This window comes from Eptatretus burgeri, chromosome 17 (assembly GCF_056783735.1).
Source record: "Eptatretus burgeri isolate ZD-2024b chromosome 17, Ebu_testis_v1, whole genome shotgun sequence".
In the NCBI taxonomy this organism is placed as follows: domain Eukaryota; kingdom Metazoa; phylum Chordata; class Myxini; order Myxiniformes; family Myxinidae; genus Eptatretus; species Eptatretus burgeri.
In genome coordinates this window covers 18,250,612-18,266,439 of record NC_140977.1, presented here as the reverse complement: position 1 = coordinate 18,266,439, position 15,828 = coordinate 18,250,612, and the positions used below count along the sequence as shown (strand labels likewise).

The following is a 15,828-nucleotide window of genomic DNA, read 5'->3' as shown; positions in this document are numbered from 1 at the left end:
ACAAGACTATTGACATCGGCAAGATATTCATTTTAATTCAAGTTTTTCATTTTTTTCTTAAATAAATGGAGGAGAGAGTGAAAACATTTCTAAGGATTCTTTATGTTTTAAAAATTAAGATTCAAATGTGCATGTTGGAAACTAAAAAGGTTTTTGCACTCTGCAGGAATTTTTCTCATAAATAAATGAGTTATTGTCCTCAATGTAAAAAGAAAACTAAAACTAAAAATATTTCATCTATTAAAAGTAAAAATAACAGGGTTATACAAAAAGGTATATGTTCGGTTTGTGGTTCAAAAAAAAAATCAACTTATCTCCAAACACAAACTCGGAGGAGATATACAAAAGTATTTTATCAGGAAGTAAATTTACAACTCCTGGAATACCAGGGGAATTACATCTACCAGGGTATTCTTTCTATGGTCTAGGCACAAACTTGGATAAAAGATTAAATGAGACAGACAATCCTAAATCATGGAGTAAACCCATCAATAGAGTTGATGAAGTGTGCATGAGACACGATATTGATTATGGGAATACTACAACTTTGGAAGAAAAGCATGAAGCCGACAGAGAAATGTTGTATAATTTGTCTCTGATACAAAATCCAACGTTGAGAGAAAAAGTTGATCGGTTCATCGTGAAGAAGATGATCAGTGCTAAATTGAAACTTGGACTTGGAAATTCAAAAAACTTATTGGCTCTTATGACGTCATTAAGATTGAAGAGCAATTAGCTGATGAATTACATAAACCAATATTCACAAAGTTTCGTAGAAGGAAGATTTATTCCAAGGAAGTTGATTATATATGGTCCGCTGATTTGATTGAACTCAATAATGATGAGGGGTACAAGTATGCTTTAACCATTATTGATTTGAGTCGTAGATACGCATGGGTTGTCCCTTTAAAAAACAAAACAGGTAACACTCTTATGTTAGCCTTTCAACAGATATTTAATAAAAGTAAGAGAAAACCTCAAAAATTGTGGACTGATGAGGGTCGAGAGTTTTATAACAAGACATTTATGAATTTTCTAAAAAATAACAGTATTACATTATGCAGTACCTTTAATGAAGGGAAGGGCGTTGTTGTTGAACGCTTTAATCGTACCTTAAAAGAGAGACTATATAAAAAATTCACAGAACTCAGTTCACAACAATGGTCATCTTTTATTCAGGATATTGTGGATAAGTATAATGACACGATTCACACGTCAACGAATATGAAACCATCAGAAACATTTACGAAATTAAAATATGAAAAAGAGATTAATATCAGAAAACCTAAGTTCAAAGTTGGTGATGTCATAAGAATATATAGGTGGAAATCTCATTTTGAAAAAGGTTATAATAAACGATGGATGAACGAACTTTTTAAAATTGTTTATGTAATAGATACAGTTCCTTGGACTTATAAGATATATGATTTGGAAGGGGAAGAGATTTTAGGTTCATTTTATTCACAGGAATTACAAAAGACAAAACTAAGCAGATAATACCCATGGGAGCAATGGGTTGGTCCTTCACTCCCTCCTACTATAAACCGTTGTGGACCCTCGAGGGCCAAGTCCGAGGTGTATAACAGTATATAATGTGTGTGAAGGGGGACGTTCTTCGATCTGTGAACCCCAAACACAGAATCCTCAACTGAATGGTCAAGGCTTAGCTTTTGTTTGTTGATGTGTGTGTGTGTGTGTGTGTGTGTGTGTGTGTGTGTGTGTGTGTGTGTGTGTGTGTGTGTGTGTGTGTGTGTGTGTGTGTGTGTGTGTGCGCGCGCGCGCGCGCAATGGGAGCAATGGGTTGGCGCTTCACTCCCTCCTACTATACACCGTTGTGGACACTCGAGGGCCAACTCCGAGGTGTATAACAGTATATAATGTGTGTCAAGGGGGACGTTCTTAGATCTGTGAACCCCAAACACAGAATGCTCAACTGAATGGTCAAGGCTTAGCTTTTGTTTGTTGATATGTGTGTGTGTGTGTGTGTGTGCAATGGGAGCAATGGGTTGGCGCTTCACTCTCTCCTACTATACACCGTTGTGGACACTTGAGGACCAAGTCCGAGGTGTATAACAGTATATAATGTGTGTCAAGGGGGACGTTCTAAGATCTGTGAACCCCAAACACAGAATCCTCAACTGAATGGTCAAGGCTTAGCTTTTGTTTGTTGGTGTGTGTGTGTGTGTGTGTGTGTGTGTGTGTGTGTGTGTGTGTGTGTGTGTGTGTGTCCCAACCCTCACATTCAAAATCTTAACCCCAACCCCCTAACCCTCGCCCAACACAATGTATTTTTCAAAATGAGATTTCCACCTATATATATTTTCTCGTTTTTTTTTTTTTCTCTTCTTCCAATTCTGTCTTTTAAGGCTTTCAGGTTTGATGATGTAGAAAGGGGGAGTAAGCCTGCACTTTCTTCCCAGAACTAACAATATATATTTTTATGTTTTTTTCTCTTCTTCCAATTCTGTCTTTTAAGGCTTTCAGGTTTGATGACGAAGAAAGGGGGAGTAAGAACTTTCTTGATAGGTTTAGATCCCAAAGAGTGGTAGCATTTCAAGTCTCCAAGGTATAACCACATTCCTGTTGAATTTTCAAGATACATATCATATTGTGAGTAATCAAGCTAGAACCCACATTTCAAGTCTCCAAAAATATAACCATCTATCTAAGACTCCAAGGTAGAGTCACAATTTCCAGAAATATAGTGGGTTTCGGTGATAGATCTCACATCGTATAACTGTGGATCATCAAGGACAACCCCATTTTTCCATTTTTTATGGGTTTCAGTGATAGATCTCACATAGTATAACTGTGGATCATCAAGGAAATCTCCATTTTTCCAATTTTTATGGGTTTCAGTGATAGATCTCACATAGTATAACTGTGGATCATCAAGGAAATCTCCATTTTTCCAATTTTTATGGGTTTCAGTGTTAGATCTCACATTGTATAACTGTGGATCATCAAGGAAATCTCCATTTTTCCAATTTTTATGGGTTTCAGTGATAGATCTCACATAGTATAACTGTGGATCATCAAGGAAAACTCTATTTTTCAAAATGTCTGAAAATTGTGAGTCTCCAAGGTAAAACTTGTATTCTGGCTCATCAAGGTATAACTTGTTCAGGGGGTATTGTCTTGATAACTCACAATGAGTATTGTTGCAAAACTCTTTCAGGACTTTGCTGGTCTCCAAGGTATAACTCTTTGGTTGGATCATCAAGGACGAACTCGTTCTGTGGGTCTTGGTCGCTCATAAGGTCTTCAACCAAACCAACAATTTCGCCCCAAGTTGTAGCAAAAGCAGTATTTTCATTTCGTATTTCAGATAAATTTCCTGTGAGAGAAAATAATAATGTATTAATCAAGTGATTTAATTATTAAATGAGTATGCTTCAATCAAAGTTTGAAAATAGGAAAATAAAATCTTACCGCAACAGATAAGAGGTTTGAATCCAGTTCATCAACTTGAAGGTTTAGTTCCAGACAAGTAGTCAATCTCCAAGGAACCCCAAAGTCATCCCACTCAAGGTCTCGCTCGTTCTGTGGGTCTTGGTCGCTCACAAGGTCTTCAACCAAGCCAACAATTTCACCCAAAGTTGTGGCAAAATTGGTATTTTCAGATACAATTTCTTGTGAGAGAAAACAACAATGTATTAATTAAGTTATTTAATTATTAAATGAGTCGATGCTTAAATCAAACTGAAAATAGGGAAATAGAATCTTACCTCAATGGATAAGAGGTTTGAATCCAGTTAATCAACTTGAAGGTTTAGTTCCATACAAGTCTGAGAGTTCCAGGCAAGCACGCAGCGTACGATGTCAGGTCAGGTTCGATCTGTGACCTGCTACAGGTACCATGTAAACCTGTACTAACCTGTTCCATGGTCGGGTTGTCGGCGACTAAACCGTCTCCCCCACCAGGTTTTCTGGTGAGGAGGGTGTTTGGATATGGACACCCAGCAGGATTAAAAACAAAACCTGTCAAAGGGCGGAGGAGCTCCTTGTGAGCCAACGGCCATCCATATCTAGTGCCCAACTGTGTCTGCGGACGTCCTCCTGCAGTTGGGTTACTTCTTATTAGGAGGTTGGTGGCAGGATTTGCACTCCAGCCACCGTAAAACGCTTCATTCCGCAAAACGCAAAAAAGCAAAAAAAATCTGAAAACCCCCTCCGTGGGAGTACCTTCTGTGCAGCTCCCATTCGCAGGGCAGCTCACCGGATGATGGGATTGGGGCAAAGCCTTCGGGACCCCCAATCTTTGATAGGAGGGAAACCACGGGGTAACATCCCTGGGTCAGATTGCGGGAGAGTGTGTCGGAGTGGTGCTGAGGTGTCGTCCACCAGACGGCGGTCTCCTTGGGTTAACCTGAGGCGGTCCCTTCGGGTGGGTGCCTGGAATGTCCTATCCCTAAGAGAGGATGATCACCTGTCTCTGTTATCATCTGAGCTCAAGCGTTTGGACATCGGGATTGCAGCTCTCTCTGAGGTTCGGAGACCGGATTGCGGCGAGATAATGGTGGGTGGTTACACCTACTATTGGTCTGGTCGCTCTGATGGTTACCATACCCAAGGAGTTGCTGTAGCTGTGGCCAATAAGCTGACCCCAATGATAATTGAGGTAACACCGGTCAACGAGCGTATTATGAGATTAAGGATTCGTCACTCCTTAGGTGTCATTTCCCTGGTCTCTATTTATGCTCCGACTGAGGCGAGTGATCTTACCGTGAAGGATGCATTCTACGCCACACTCGAGTCTGTGGTTGATCAGTGCCCCAGACGAGATACACTTCTAGTCTTGGGGGATTTCAATGCATCGACTGGAACTGATAGGGATGGTTATGAGGTGTGTGTTGGTCCCCTATGGGTCAGGAACTATGAACCAGAATAGCACTAAGTTCCTTGACTTTGCAAGAAGTCATGGACTTAGGGTGGCTGGTTCATGGTTTCAGCGCCCGCAAGCTCATCGCTGGACTTGGTATTCCAACGCTGGCGGTGTGGCAAAGGAGATTGACCATGTCCTCATTGACGGTCGTTGGAGGATGATCCAGAACTGCAGGGTCTACCGGAGTGCTCAGTTCCTCAATACTGACCACAGGCTTGTTGTAGCAACTCTAAAGCTGCACCTTAAATCCTGGAGAATGGTACCATCCCAGCCTAGGCTGGATGCTGCCAAGCTCAGGGATGAGAGAGTAGCTGAGGAGTTTGCGAACAGGCTGAGTGGACACTTCGGGCGTCTGGGTGCTGTGTGGGGTCCTGAAGAGTTGTGGAGTTAACCTTCAAGACCACCGTCCTTGATGTTGCCGGTGGATGCCTTGGAGTTCACCGCAGGGCAAAGAAGAATTTTTGTCTCTCAAGGGACACTGGATACCATTGACCAGAGTCGCAGGGCCAGGCTGAATGGCAGAGCTGAGCTGTTCAGGGAGCTGAGGCGTAAAACTGTACGTGCACTGAGGGTGGACAAGGAGGCCTATGTGCGAGGAATCTGTGAGGGGGTAGAGCATCACCTGTGGACAGGTGATTCTCGTCCCGCTTACAGGGGAATTCGCGCATTACGTTCATCCAAGCCCATCCCTCGGAGCACTGCAGTTCGAGCAGAGAGTGGTAGGCTCTTGACAGAGGAGTCTGAAGTAAAAGGCCCGCTGGGCCGGTTACTTTGAGCGGTTGTACCAGGCTGATCCCCCAGCTGTCGAGTTGGACGTCAAGGGTGTTACAATCCCTGTTGCTGACCCTCGAATCAACTGTGGTCCACCATCGCTTGTGGAAACACGGGCTGCGGTGAACCAGTTGAAACGGGGCAAAGCTCCAGGGATCTGTGGCATCCATGCTGAACTTCTCAAGGCTGGTGGAAATGCTGCACTCGCGTCGTTGCATGCAGTTTTGTGCTCTGCCTGGAACACAGGCATCATCCCAACTGACTGGAAGAGGGGCCTTGTTGTCCCTCTCTGGAAAGGGAAGGGTGATCGCCAAGACTGCAACAACTACCGAGGGGTGACGCTGCTCTCAGTGCCGGGCAAGGTCTTTGCTCGGATAATTCTTGATAGGGTTCGCCACCATCTGCTTGAGCACCAGCGTCCAGAGCAGTCAGGCTTTACACCAAAGAGGTCAACGATTGACCGTATCCTTGCTCTTCGTGTCCTCACTGAACGCAGACGAGAGTTTCGGCAGGGCCTGCTTGCAGCCTATGTTGATCTCTGTAAAGCGTTCGATTCAGTGAATCGGGATGTCCTCTGGAGGATTCTTGGTCTTCGTGGGGTGCCACCGAAACTGATCGATCTGATGTCTGAACTCTACTCTGGTACTGAGAGTGCTGTGAAGTGTGGTGGTACCGCCTCTGACTTATTTCCAGTTGTTACTGGAGTTCGTCAGGGATGTGTACTTGCCCCCACACTTTTCAGCACTTGTATGGACTGGATTTTTGGGAGGATGTCGGAGAGACTGCAAGGCGGTGCATCGTTTGGCAATGTCAAGATCTCGGACCTTGATTTTGCAGATGATGCAGTCATCTTTTGCGGAGACTTTAGACATCCTCTTGGGGGCCCTCGAGGTGCTGAATGAGGAGTCGGAGCCGTTGGGATTACGGATTTCTTGGGTCAAAACAAAGATCCAGGCTTTCGGTGACATCTTGGATGCTGCTGTCCTGTCTGTGTCTGTTTGTGGTGAGGATGTTGAGGTCGTGGATAGATTCACTTACCTTGGCAGTGATATTCATGTCTCCGCAGGTTGTGAGCCGGAGGTCAATAGACGTCTGGGTCGGGCCTGGGGAGTCATGGATTCACTGGATCATGGGGTGTGGCGCTGCCGGTACCTGTGCGGGAGGACGAAAGTCCGAGTCTTCAGGTCCTTGGTACTTCCAGTCTTGCTCTATGGGTGCGAGACTTGGACTTTGACCAAGGATCTGAGACGGAGACTTAATTCCTTTGGTACCAGGTCTCTTCGGAGAATCCTTGGCTATCGCTGGTCGGATTTTGTGTCCAACGAGCGGTTGCTGAGAGAGACTCGGATGAGATTTGTTACCTGCATAGTCCGTGAGCGTCAGCTGCGGCTGTATGGACATGTGGCTCGTTTTCCTGACGCTGATCCTGCTCACCAGATTCTCTCAGCGAGGGAGTCTCATGAGTGGAGGAGGCCAGTGGGCCGACCACGTGCCTCATGGTTGCAGCAGGTTGACCATCATCTCAAGGAGATGGGGATGGGCCTGGCATCTGCCTGGGGGATGGCCAGACGGAGGCCCCTGGAGTACCGGCGGAAAGTGGACGCAGCGACGCGCTGTTCTGGCACATGCTCCCATACCTGACCTGACCTGACGCAGCGTACCATTGCCAGCAAAAAAAATGTTTAAAATGGAGCCTGGGCTTGAGGCTTTTATAGGGAAAGACTGGTGGGTGTGGTTTCCTTTGGAAATTCCCTGGGCAAGCCTAGGCAAGCCTTCGTTAGGAAATTTTTCAAAACCATAACATTCCAGAATTTTCTAGTGATTTCTTTGTGAGTCAGAGATGAACTGGAAATGATGTAAGAGTAGGCGGGGCTTATCAAAAGTGGGCGGGGCTTAAAAAGTGGGCGTGGCTTACAAAATACCTCATAAAAAGTGGGCAGAGCGTAGATAAAGTGGGTAGGGCTTAGTAAAAGTGGGCGTGGCTTACGAAAATGCCCCATGGAAAGTGGGCGGGGTTTAGGGAAAAGTGGGCGGGGCTTAGCAAAAGTGGGCGGGGCTTATGGGGAACGCCTCACGGAAAGTGGGCGGGGCTTAAAGTGGGCGGGGCATAAAGAAAAGTGGGCGGGGCTTATAAAATCATTGGAGTGTGGGCGGGGCTTATGAAAAGTGGGCGTGGCTTAAAAAATAACCTGTGGCTCAGGAGGTGGTCAAACAAGAGCATTAAGAGAAGTTTATCATTTCGTAATGGCACAAAAGGGGTATCTTAAAAAAATATAAAGATTCAAATGTTTTATTTTTAAATATTTTAGATGGGGATTATTGTGCAAAGAAAATTAAACTATTGAAGGAATTTGAGAATGAACAAATCTTTATAGGTTCAATGAGTGAGCTAAACAATATGCATTGGTTATTTGAAAAAGAGTGTCCCTTGGCTTACATGTTTCAGATATTTCATTAGAATCACATTTAACAAATCACATTACTACTTTACTACTTGAACAAATCTTTATCTTATTGCATTGGTTATTTGAAAAAAGGTGTCCCGAGGTTAAAAGGGGAGACAAATAAATATACCTTGGGATAAAAAGGGGGTTTACTTTTTCGGGGAAAAAAATATGAATCGCTGAAAATCCCCCATTCATTTACATGGGGAAAAGTGAGCCAGAATCAGTATATTCACCCTACTTGTGTTTATATCCGCAACCGCTTGGCGGATGGACACAAAATTTTCACCATTTGTACAACTACTCATGTAGAATGTTTTCATGACAATTATGACGTCACACGTCACGTGGTATGGCAGCCATGTTGGAAAAACTTTGGACCTCAGGTATCTCTGAAACCGCACCAAGGAAAAAATTGAAACTTGGCACGTAGCAAGTACTCATGGGGAATGTGTGGTTTTTTATGACATCATAGGTGCCTTCGTTTTGACCTCATCCTTGCATATGTAGAACGCTACATCCCATCAGTATGAAAATTTTTGAGGATCAGCTGGAGAAAAAATGGTGCACAAAATGTTTTGATGTGATCGGTCACGTTATTCGGCAGCCATATTGTTAAAAAAAAATTTTTTAAACCTTCAAAAATCGTCTTCTCTGAAATTGATGAACAAATTGAGGCAAAAGTTTACACATATGATCGCCTATCCATGAGGAATAAAAGGTTCACATATGACATCATAGATCACATGGTTTGGCAGCCTTATTGGATTTACCCTAAAACATATAAAAACATTATACCTGGTGTTGGCTTAATGGTCAGGGTAGTGGGCTTGAGGTCTGAGGATCCTGAGTTCAAATCCGACTTGTCTGTTGAATTAATGCCAGGTGGGGATGACTCAGCCTGTCATCCTTCTGAGGTTGGCAAAATGAGTACCAGCTTGCTAGTATCCTGTTTCAGAGTGGTGACCCATCCAGGATTGTGTCCAATAGTCAAGGAGACTGCTTCGGCAGCACCAACCTCTAAGGTCATTAGACCGATAAGGTTTTACAAGGTTGTTTAAGATTCGAAGGGATGTGTGTATTCTGCCTTCTCCAAGTTTTCCCAGCATATATTTATTAAATTCTTTCTCAAAGCACTAAACTAAGTTAATTTGCATTTTTACATTGTTATAAATTCAATTAATAATCCAGTTTGCACAGTCCCCCATTTTGTTCATACAGAACAACCTAAGGGTTTATTCTGTAAGGTTAAACCTACTGAAAATCTAAATTTTCATCGGCTCACGGCAAACTCGTTTTTAACTGTGTCACCCAGACTTATGCTCTGTGGTGGGTAAACACACTAGCAAGTGGATGCAACCCCCGGGGGCCACCACCTCCCCATCCCCACAGAGTTTGGGCGCCCATGAGATCTGGAAGAAAAGAACCCTGTGCACACCGAACATATACATCCAATAGGCAATTACCTTTTTCAATTATACTAATCAATTTTTGTTTGAGCAAGCCGCTCAAATTCTTTTTCACCTTCAGTTTTAAAGATATCTTTATTACCCCACATCTCTTCATCACAATCATCCATCTGTTTTTGTTTGTTTAGCAACAATTGTTGAATTCTTTCAAAAGGGTTTTTGTTAGTCCCAAAGGCATGAGTGTCTGTACTTTCATATTTTCCATAAAATCCCACCGACATGGTGTCTCGACCCAATTTTATACTAGGTTCTTCATTTTCTGGGTTTTCTGGATCTTCTGGATCGCCATAGTTGCTCAGAGATGGTTGGTCCAGGGAAACTTCATGCGCCACCATCGTTGTCACTATGGCAAATTTTCTCTCACACACACACTGATTATTACTCTTATGCACACTATAATGACAACAATAGCGACGAATATCATAAGTCCAATGAACAATATGTGGAGTATCCATGCTCCCCCATCCACCAAGCATCTTTTCCAACCATGACCCGAAGTTCCATCCCCTATTAATAATCATGATATTTGGCACCTTCTGCTTTAATTTTTCCAGCCAGATCGTCAATCTCCTCGAGTTATCGGGGATATAGGTGCAACATTCCGACCCTACTACTGCACATGTGCCTCCCTGTGCAGCCAATAGGACATCAAAGGCGATACGATTCTGCATAGTTACCGTCCGTATGGCAACCATTTCAGCATTTACTTTGGTAAAAACCTCAGCAGTTTCATTCGCACACTTCTCTAAAGAGGCTGCCAGGTTAATGATTTCTCTCGCAGCTTTCCCAACGCCATAAAAGGGAAAGGCTATCATGAAAAATTGTTCAGTTTCTGAAATCATTCTTTTTTGTTTATTCTGTGACATGAAAGGTGATTGGTCAAGAATACAAATTTGGGGTATTACATATCCAAAATAACAAGATCCCATCCACCTGGCTGGTAACCACGAATATGCCCCAGGCCCACGTACGAAATATGTACCGTTTAATGGTGCCTGGTGTTTCACGAGATTATTCATTCGTATCATTATATCTATCCTTGTCCCAGTAATTCGTCCCTCAATGGTTACCTTTTCTTCATCTTTGGCATAGTATTGGCATGTTGAGTTACCCAAGTAAGGTCCATTTCCTTTTCTACTTCCTCGGCAAAGTATTCCTACTTCTCTATTCATCACCTCAAAATGCGGTGGGTATTTATCCAATCCCTCCCACTTAGATAGTGAGGCAAAATTTGTCCTATATCGAGGAGTGTGGTCACCTTTTTCCCCTGAAAATGGGATTACCGAGAAGGGCAGTCCATGCTTGGATAAGTGGGTGAGCTGTGAGCAAACCCAACACTTGCTCCTGTTCATACTGTGAGCATGTTGTAAAGATATTGCTAAAAAGGTGTTCAGTGGATGTCCAGTTATCCCTTCATGTAACACTATGCCTCGTTTCAGGCATACAGTGCCTACGTCCCCTTCATCCCGTGTGACACAGGGTGCATAATTATATGGAAGGGTCAAATCTGTGCTTGTCTAATACACGCTTTTCATGCAATTGGTCCCGATGTTTACCTTCTTCTGCCCTGTGTTCCCAGTCACGAACCATTCCTTGTTACCCTGCTCTTGACCTACCAAACATTCTGCTCTCCATGGCATTCCCATAATGCCCTCACTGTCCGTAATCATCCATATTATCACAATTATGCATGTGCTAATCAAAGGCACTGAAATAAATAAATATATATATATATACACATGTCATGAACCTGAACCCCCGGTAACCTTCTTCCCACTTGTGGATTTCCTTTCTTCTCTTTACGACTTCCTGAATGCTCTTTTGCAGTGAGATGCGTGAGTCCATGATTGCTTACCTTCACACTTGACAGCTGTGTTTGTGACCAATAATACCTGATGTCCAACGTGTCTTCAGTGCATTTTTCCACTTGAACACCTTGATGTACACCCAGTTGCCGGGCGGTTCCTCCGCAGCCGGTTCTGGTAGTGCTTGTTTGACCTGCGAGTGAAATTATTTGACAACTTTTGTAAAGGCAACACAAAAGTTAATCATTGTCTCATCCATCATGTGTATGTCCATCTGTTTCAGGGTTAATGAGACAGTTACCGGTACCCGCATTGGTCTCCCCATCAATATTTCATGTGGGGACAATCTGCTGTACCTGTTTACCGTTGACCTCATTGACATCAGTGCCAGAGGAATAGCCTCTGGCCATTTCAAACCTGTTTCGGCACATATTTTGGCAAGTTTATTCTTAAGTATGCCATTCTGCCGTTCTACTTGCCCTGCAGACTCAGGATGGTATGGACAGTGGAAGCGATGTTTTATTTGCAAAGCTCTGCAGAGTTCCTTGGTAATATCCGATGTGAAATGTGACCCTTTATCACTGGATATTTTGTAAGGTATCCCAAACTTGCAAATGTACTCTTTGAGCAAAAGCTTTGCCACCGTCCTTGCATCACCTGTTCTACATGGATATGCCTCAACCCATTTGGTGAACATATTGACCACTACTCAATGTAGTGTAATTACAGCATTTTGGCATGGTTACTAAGTCCATTTGAATATGGCCGAAAGGCCCCCAGGATAGAGGATGAGCTCCTTCCGGTTGCTTAAACACTTTACCAACATTATGGTGTTGACCATACACACAGCTTCTACAAAAAATTTTTGCCACAGCTGCAAATCCTGGAGCATGCCATGTTCGTAGCACCTCCTTTTGCATACCCCGTTTGCTCGTGTGGCTACTTCTGTGTGCCAAACGAGCAAGCCATGGTAAAAGTGCCTTTGGGGCAACCACCTTCCCCTCCTTTGAGACCCAAAGTTTTGTTTCTGCGTTATAACAGCAAGCTATTTTCTCCCACTTGGCTCGTTCACTTGCCTCAGTTGCCTCCTGTAGTGCTGCAATGTCATCAGTAGTTGGCGCCTTTTCCTCATTTTTCTCTTTGATGAGCATATATTTGCTATTTGTTGTGATTTTGCTGCTTGTTTTGCTGCTAAATCAGCGAAAGCATTTCCTTTTGAGACCATATCTCTTTGCTTTGTATGTGCTCAGCATTTTACTATCGCTATTTGTTTTGGTAAGTGAATAGCTTATAACAGTTCTGCTATCAATTTACCATTTTTGACTGGCGTACCTTGCGATGTTATATACCCTCTTATTTTCCACAGTGTCCCTACATCGTGTGCCACCCCGTACGCATATTGGGAATCTGTATATATTGTTATGCTTCTATCCTCGGCTAGATTGCATGCTGCAATTAGTGCACATAGTTCTGCCTGTTGTGCGGAATAATGTTGAGGGAGTTTACCACTTTCCAAGATGTCACTTTCAGAGCACACTGCATATCCTGACAGTAATGACCTGTCTGCTGCTTTTGTTGATGAGCCATCCACAAAGACTTATTTCGGGGTTTTGCAGCGGGTTGTCCTTTAAGTCTGTCCGGGAAGTAGCGGTTTTCATCATGACTTCCTCGCAATTATGTTCCTCCCCATCATCAAATTTCTACCCCGTACCTAACATACATATTGTCTCGACAAACCCTTTAATCACGTGATCATTGGTCCAATCTCCTTCGCTCTGTGTCCTTTTGCAACAATTAATGTAATATGCGGCATTATATTCATGGGTTGGTACATCAAGTCGCATTGTTGTTGTTTAAATCTCAACTCCAACCCAATCCCCTCTTTACCCATCCAAAAATCAGCAGTTTTGATATTGAATTCCATACTGAGCGCATTTTGTACTTAATTTGCATAATTCACATACTCTCCCGAAACGTCATAGTATGCTGCGCAGTGCAGGGGTTCAACCCACCCTGTCATATTTTCCCCCATATTTTCATCGTGAGGTTCCAAGCAAAGTTTTATATCGGAGATTGTTTTTAACTCTGCCAAATTTTGCTCAGTTATCTCTCGGACATTTCCTCCACGTACTTGCCACCAATACAAGGAAGGCCCGATTGATCGTGATAGCATTTCTAAGGTTTCGGTTTCTTTGTTCTCTGGAATATTTACATACACTCCATTTTCTGAGTATTTTACCGCGCATCCCAAGCGACAAAGCAAATCGTGTCCCAATAAATTTACAGGTGAATTTGCCGCTAGTAAGAAGGCATGATGCGCTTCAAAAGGTCCATATTCAATCGTCAGGTTTTGTGTTATAGGAATCTTTTCAATTGTTCCAGTTATTCCAGCCACGTTTGCACACTCGTGTGATAAAGGCACGGAGGGCAGAACATCCTTTCTAAATGTCGAGCAGGTAGCTCCCTTATCTATCAAAAATGAAACTTTTTCCCCATTTACCTTGATATTTACGGTCGGCTTGTCTGAAGGGGTCGCTGTTATTTGCGGTAGTGTGGAAGTGAACCCGCTCTCTGTACCGTACTTGAGAATCCCTGCTCGGACATCGATTACACGGGCAGTCTCTCTTCCAATGTCCAGCTTTCCTGCAAATGTAACAAGCATTTGGGCTTGGAGACGGCCCACGATGGGGCGCTCAGGTACCATTTTTCTCACATCTCCATTTCGGCTTTGTGTTCCAATTTGGCTCAATGGGGAAAGGTCTCGCGTCATCTTCAGATCCTTCTGCCGGACTCACATGTGGGGATGTTAGTACTTCCTCTTTCCTTTGGTGTTGTGGGCAGTCATCTGAATCCCACCGATCTTCCTTTTCTCGCTTTTCTTTCCTCAATTTCCTTTTATAACGTTCCATCATCAACATTTGCAAATTGTCCACTTTAATGGTTTCTTTTTTTGTGCATTTGTTTTGACAGCGGTGGCAGCAATCCCTTTACAAATAAGTTAGTCAGCAAATCATCCGGTATTGCAGCCACGTCCAACCCTGAACGTTGAACAATAACTTGTCGCAATCTATTCATGAACTCTTCTGGTTCTTCATCTTTTTTTTTTGCTTACATCCTTGCATTTTCCCCCAATTTATCTCAGACGGGCTTATTGCTGTTCTTAAATGAATAAGTAATTGTTGCACTCAGGCTCTCTCAATTTCTCCTGCCGGTGCGGCATCCGGCCACGCTGCTAATTCTTTAGTTTTGCGCCATATCTTGACTGGCAATACTGTTGTTATTAACCCGATCACATCGTCATGAGTAGCTTTGTTTGAATTTATCTAATACAGCATTTGTTCCACGAACCCTTCTGGATTACCATAATAATCTTTCATTTGCATTTTCATGGCTTGTAAATCACTCTGGTTCCATGCGCAATTAATTAAATAATTCTGGTGTTGATTCGTTACTGGGTTCAAACATCTTCTTCTTCTTCTTGCGTATGGCAGCTTAGCTGCCGGGGTAGCTATCATTTCATGGAAGCGTGACTGTGTCGCTGATGCAGTGCCCCTCTACCAGTACACACTGGTGCTCACTTCGCCGACCTTGGAAGGATGACAGGCTGAGTCAACCCCCTGGTGTATTAATTTAGCGGCCAACAGGGCTTGAACTCAGGACCCTAGGATCTCAAGCCGCCACCCGAACCACTAAGCCAAAACCAGGCGATTAATGAATGCAAAATTGTGAGTCTTGCAGTTGTGTACGGTAAGGGTGGAATCTCGTGTCAAGCCTCGTGCATTACATTTAGATCGCCCAAACCACACGTCTCAACCTTTTCTTGCCATTTGAGATTTGTCTGTGGAATTATAAGTTCTTTATAATATGAATACAAGTCTCGAATAATCTGCTAAAAAAAAGGTTTGGAATGTTTATTGCACAAGCAAGCCTCCTTGGAGATGTTTTGTTTCATCCCTGTATGATCAAATTTTGCAAAATCATCATGAGTTTTGAAAAAAACAACTTGTAAAAACAAGATGTTGAATGAAATTTCCACATATATTTCTGACAAAATATGTTGACAAGGTATCACTTCGAAACGTATAAATATGAATTTGGTGCGGCTGAAAAAGTTTTCCTGGGACAAGGAAAATTCAAGTTTACAGCTATAGACTTCTGTCTGTGTTTTGTTTTTGCTATCCTTGCAATAAATGATCTGAATTCTGAACCTGAGGAGTTTATTCGATCTGCAGAAATAAATTCCACCACAGCGTCATCACACCAAAACATGAATATTTGAAGCTTTCCGTTCCCCGATCACGCTATCACCGACTTTTCAGAAACCAGTCATGGTCGCCTGTTCAACTCTCAATTTAAGGGAACATCATGCGAAACTAGAAGGGCACTGCATACCTCCGCCGCACAATGTCTGATCCATGAGAACATATCAGGCCCAATACATTTTTGAAATATCA

At 43.2% G+C, this 15,828-nt stretch overlaps 1 long non-coding RNA gene across 1 annotated transcript; it reads right to left on the bottom strand.

The window, feature by feature from the left end:
• Positions 1-2,158: 2,158 nt before the first annotated feature.
• Positions 2,159-3,815, bottom strand: LOC147009454 (uncharacterized). Its single transcript, XR_015052877.1, has 3 exons — positions 3,433-3,815; positions 3,151-3,337; positions 2,159-2,580 (listed from the first exon to the last, which is right to left on the bottom strand). It is a non-coding gene; the product is annotated as an uncharacterized LOC147009454 (long non-coding RNA).
• Between the last annotated feature and the right edge of the window lie 12,013 nt (positions 3,816-15,828).